Below are 6,390 nucleotides of genomic sequence, written 5' to 3' on the forward strand. Positions count from 1 at the left end.
TCTCCGACATTGATATTTCCAACGTCATTGGTGCGTCGAAAATAACTACTCCCGATGTGTATATATCTAATGTTGGCTATACGTCGAAAAAAAATTATCCCCGACACGACGTTTGTAGCATATTTCTGACGTTTGTAGTGCGTCAGGAAATATTTTTAATATGTATTTTTTATATTTTTAATATGTAACTTTTATTTTTTCCTAAAATATTTTCTTGTAATGTTTTTAAATCGAGTCTCTATTTCCTAAAATATTCACATTCGTTTTCGATTAAATTAAAGAAAATTCAAAATAAATTAGTAAATTACGAAATACAAACACAAATTCAACAAAAACTTTAATGATCATAATACAAAGAAGTTAGCGTTCATAATAAAAAAAATGTAATGTTCATAATACAAAAAAGTGTAAAGAAAGTCATACGTCTCCTAATGAGCCTCGTACGCCATTCTATACTGTGGGTCCTACAATGATACAAAAGTGGCTAAGTTTAGTATATATATATGCATATCATCACTGTATACTGTAATTTCAAAAACTTAAGAATAATGAAAACATATATACGTACTGCAAAAGCTAGGTATCATCATGTGGTGGTCCTTACTATGCCCGAGTCACGTCTTCTATCAACTTCGCATTTGTTCCACTTCTGAAACTAACGCTTTGTAATTTTTTGTCTACTATTCAATCCATTGCATAACTTGTAATTGAAGCTTTACTGTGGATTGCGAACATGACTTATTGGAACTGCTCGCACTCGTCGTCTTGCGGGCCTTCGACTTGGGTCCCCAACAAAGGCCTTTTGAGTAGCCCGATCGTCTATCCAACACCATCTCGCATATCTCATCTCCAGAGAGTGACTGATTATCCTCTAGGATAGGCTGGGACTGGAGCTCCAACATTTGATTCTGCAACAAATTTAGAAACTATCTTAGTAAGTAAATAATATATTATATATTAAAGAGGACAAATGAAAGCAGAAGTGTTCGTTGGATAACTTACATGCCCGCAACCTGGGACACGAACGACCTATCTCGAACGTGTGTTTGTCAGAACAACTTCACATGATCGACCAACTCCCCTCTTTGCTCGGAGAGCTCGTGCTGTCGTTGTAGAAACGACTTTGACCCGCTATTATATTACCAGGCTGATTCTGTTTAGCAGCCTTGTTCGTTCGTGATTGCTCCTGCATGAAAACAATTATATTGTTTATTTCTTATATATATTAAAAGTTGAAATCATAATTAACCATGAGAAAGCATTCAGTTGCTCACCTAGAATGCATGACTCATGTAGTGGACACAGAGGAAGTGTCAATCCTCATCACGTCCCACCAATAGATTTGGTGGGTAGGCACGAGCCTCCTTGGGTTTGCTATACTTTTTAAAGTGTCTGTGACAGTCACCCCAAAACTCTTTAAAGGTGATAAGCATCTGATGCTCATCGAACCTATTCATTGGTTGATCATTGAAATCAAGCACAAAAAACCGCTACACATTACAAAAACAACATATTAGCTTGGTTAACTTAAATATGATTCAAATGAAATCATAAATGTGTAATTGACTTACCTGGAGGTTTCCTTTGATGACCTTGATGTATCCTCTGCCTACGTCTGTCCACTTAAGGTAGCAGACGAGAAATTTCTTTCGCACACATACGCCTATCGTCTAGTTGAAGCAAACGACGTGTGGAAAAAAAGGCTTCACTAGTAGAAAAAGAGCATACAATGACAGTTAAATGCTGTCATAAAAGGTTTTCATGACAGTTTTTTGCAGTCATTGATGCGACAATCATGGAAATTATTTTATGACAGTTGTATAAACTATCACGAAATGTTGTTTCAATGACATATAATACTTGTCACGAAAGAACTTTTTTTATGACTGATTATAACTGTCATTATTTAGTTACGATGACAGTTAATAACTATCACAGTTTACATTTTATGACAGGGTATAACTGTCATTATTTATTTTCAATGACAGTTAATAACTATTATTGTTTATATTTTATGATAGCTTATAACTGTCATAGTTTACATTTTATGATGGAAGATAACTGTCATTGTTAATATTCTATGACTGGTATTAAATGTCATTATTTATCATTTATGACACTTTTTAACTGTCATCATTTTACTTACCATGACTTTAATTAACTGTCAATAATACTTTTTCGATGACAGTTTTATTTTTCAATTTAAATGTCATAGTTGTGTTTTTAGTCACTTTTTTCAAAAGCCCTATTTCTTATTGAATTCTGTATTTGTTGTCGCCCTGCCATTACACATATCATTACATACAAATACAATAACAAATGGAAAAAGGGTAAACACTTTAATAGAAAGAAACACACTTACTAATATTGCTTTAATTGTTAGTACAAATATTTTTTGGTACGAACAAACTATTTTAAATAATTACATTTAAACAAAAAAATTTCCTACCAAACCTATAAAAAAGGCTATACATCAACCGTATCCATGGTTTCATTGCTCCAATTGATTATGGCAAAACCTAATAAGAAAAGAAACGGAAAAAAAATAATTCAACAAGACAACACATTCACCCACATAAACACATCACATTCACTTCATGATGAACAACACACTTCAACAACATATAACACATACACATTTCAAATATGTTTACCTATTCAACCATAACATGATTGAGTACATACCTTATAGAATGCCATAGGATTCCCTTTTGCCTTGTTAAGACCTTTGTCAACCTTGCAAAACAAAAAAGAACACACTTCAAGATCAACAACACTTCAAGATTAACAACACACTTCAAGATCAACAACACTTCAAGATTAACAACACACTTCAAGATTAACAACACTTCTTTATCTATAACACTTTTTTATCAGCAACACACTTCAACAATAATTACATATACTCTTCAAGATCAACAACACACTTCAAGATCAACAACACTTCAAGATTAACAACACACTTCAAGATCAACAACACTTCTTTATCTATAACACTTTTTTATCAGCAACACACTTCAACAATAATTACATACACTCTTCAAGATCAACAACACTTCTTTATCTACAACACTCTTTTATCAACAACACACTTCAACAATAATTACATACACACTTCAAGAACAACAACACACTTCAAGATCAACAACACTTCTTTATATACAACACTCTTTTATCAACAACACACTTCAACAATAATTACATACACACTTCAAGATCAACAACACTCTTTTATCAACAACACACTTCAACAATAATTACATACACACTTCAAGAACAACAACACACTTCAAGATCAACAACACTTCTTTATATACAACACTCTTTTATCAACAACACACTTCAACAATAATTACATACACACTTCAAAATCAACAACACTTCTTTATCTACAACACTCTTTTATCAACAACACACTTTAACAATAATTACATACACACTTCAAGATCAACAACACTTCTTTATATACAACACTCTTTTATCAACAACACACTTCAACAATAATTACATACACACTTCAAGATCAACAACACTTCTTTATCTACAACACTCTTTTATCAACAACACACTTTAACAATAATTACATACACACTTCAAGATCAACAACACTTCTTTATATACAACACTCTTTTATCAACAACACACTTCAACAATAATTACATACACACTTCTTTATCTACAACACTTCTTTATCTACAACACACTTCAACAATAATTACATACACACTTCAAGATCAACAACACGCTTCAAGATCAACAACACGCTTCAACAAAGTGCAAAGTACAAAAGGAGAGAAAACCAACCTATTGAAGTGCTGGGATTTGAAGTACAAGAGGATAGAAAACCAACCTATTGATTGAACGATGCACTAGAACAAAGTAAAAAAGGAGATACTAAATCAATGGAGATAATTTGATGAACTTAAAAAACTGCATTTTAGTACATTCTAAGATGACCTTACCTCATTGATATTGAACATGACAGTTGTATTTTCCTCCAGCACTGTATTTTCCATGGTAGCTCGAACACAAAAATATGTGACAAAATATATGACAAAATATGTGCAAAATATGTGCAAAGTATGTGACAAAATATGTGACAAAATGTGTAATAAAATATCTTATCCTAAGCACAATGTACGTGCTTCCCTACAAACTCAGCCCACTCAGACCTTATACAATCAATGTCATCCTGTGTGTATGCACAAGGTGAATCTTTCATCTGTAGACAATAAAGTGGTTCTAACTGTTATGCACGTTATATGCACGTTAGTTTTATAACTGTTATGCTTACTATCTGTATGATAGAAGTACTCGTTGACATTATGATGTCACGCATGAACCGCATCACGTAATAACCACATTCTACTACTCCTGATTGCTTCGGACTCCCGATAGCTATTGGTCGCATAGATGTAAAATCCTTCAACGACTCTATCATTATGCAACATTTTCTTCGGACCCCAAATACGTCATATGGTGTGGTGATTTGAATTGCTGACCCCATATGTTCAACCATTCGTAGTAAGAACTGTAGTGCAACTGGAGCATTTTGAATTGGTGTCGGTGCGAATGTGCTCATATCCTTAGTAAATTCTCCATAATCCATCTACAAAAGATATTGCAATTAGGGTTAATACAAAATGCGACATGTATATCCTTTAATGACAATTTCATTACCTTTATATTGTTCGTAATGACAAGATCACGTGAACCAACTTCCTGGGATATTTTGTACATCCCTTGCTCTGATGGAATGGGAATTGCACAATCCCCATCCACCACGACATTTACTACCACTTTAACATTGTCACCTTCTACATCTGAATCAATTATGGTCCCCCATGCAACGACATGATCTTTCGTTTCAAACGCCAACTTGCACGGGGTTCCAACCTATTTAGAAGACATTGTCAAATATGTATACCTCACAAAAGTTTAATTAATAAATCAATTACTTTAGATTCACTAACCTTCATTTTCTCTAACGTCACACCTTCCACCTTCTTATCATCCTTCGCTATGTTGACCTTTACGAATCCAAGTGAATTGTTAGAATAGTATACACATAGAACATGTAACCTTATGGATTAAAGGTCTTTAGAAAAACATACCTTGATGTCTTCATTCAATTCAACAACATCCTCTACGTCTTTTTCTGATTCTAAATCATTTGATAAATCTTCCAAATCGTTCACATTTTCATCCCCTTCCATGAATGATTTTTCTTTAGAACCCATACCTGGTTCTTCTTTTGAGTTGCCTACGCAATCATCATTCTCTTTCATTTTCAACAATTCCTCCTCCAACTCTTTTATTCTTTTAGCCATTCGATCGTGTTCTTTAGAAGTGGCCTTGTCATCCTCTTTTTCATTTGTTTTTTGTTGTGTTGCGGTATGAAAGTACTTTTTCCTTGTGAAATACTTTCCCACACCGCGGAGTATTCCAAGACGATCCTTACCACCCAAAGCCCTTGTTAGAATATCCTCTTCATCGAAAGCATTAGTCGTATTTTGGGTCGCTACAAGTTCATCCTACAAAATTGCAAAGAATGGAAATTAGTACTTGCTTATACAAAAAAAAAAGTACAAAAAATGCAAGTACTTACTATAAGATTCACCATTTCCTTCGTCTCTTCATCCGGAATTTGTCCCTTACGATCCATTCTAGCTTGTTTCCAAACTATGGATCGATCAATTTGATCCGATGACGATGCTTTCTATTTATAGTTAAAACACGGAGCGAATGTTAAAGAATGTGGCAAAAGAGTAACTATAACACAATAAGCTATTTAGAATTACATATAATCCTACAACAGCTTAAAGGAAATCAGCTTACCAACTCCTCCATAAGATTTGCATACCCCTTTCTAGAGGTTCTGTGGTTGTACTTATGTTTCTTTCGCTTCTCCTTCCCATTTTCACTCTTTTTCTTTACATTTCATTATACAAATTTAATCAATTACCATATGAAACCTATAAAATTGCAATTCAAATTTAAAGAAGGATAGGAAGCGTTATAATTACTTTGAAGTCTTCCTTCAACCGAGATGCAACAAACTCAGTCCAATGTTGTTGATCTATGAAAGAGTACTCATTCGGCGGAAATTTTAGTTTTTCGATATCATCCAAAAATGGCAAGACATATGTTGTCGTCAATCTGTACTTGAATTGACGAAAGCATACGCCAGCGTTCTGGATGATAGTCTTCTTTTATTGAGGGTCTACCACAAATCCAGCCTACATAATATTCACATAACATGTTACATAGCAAAATAAATGGATAGTGTACCAAAGTTCAAATGTTCATGGCAATTGTTACCTCTATTAATTCAAATATTTTGTCCTTTATTTCCTTTGGCACCGTAGGCCAATCAGAGTATATAATGGG

The sequence above is a fragment of the Cucumis melo genome, chromosome 7, assembly GCF_025177605.1.
Source record: "Cucumis melo cultivar AY chromosome 7, USDA_Cmelo_AY_1.0, whole genome shotgun sequence".
Classification (NCBI taxonomy): domain Eukaryota; kingdom Viridiplantae; phylum Streptophyta; class Magnoliopsida; order Cucurbitales; family Cucurbitaceae; genus Cucumis; species Cucumis melo.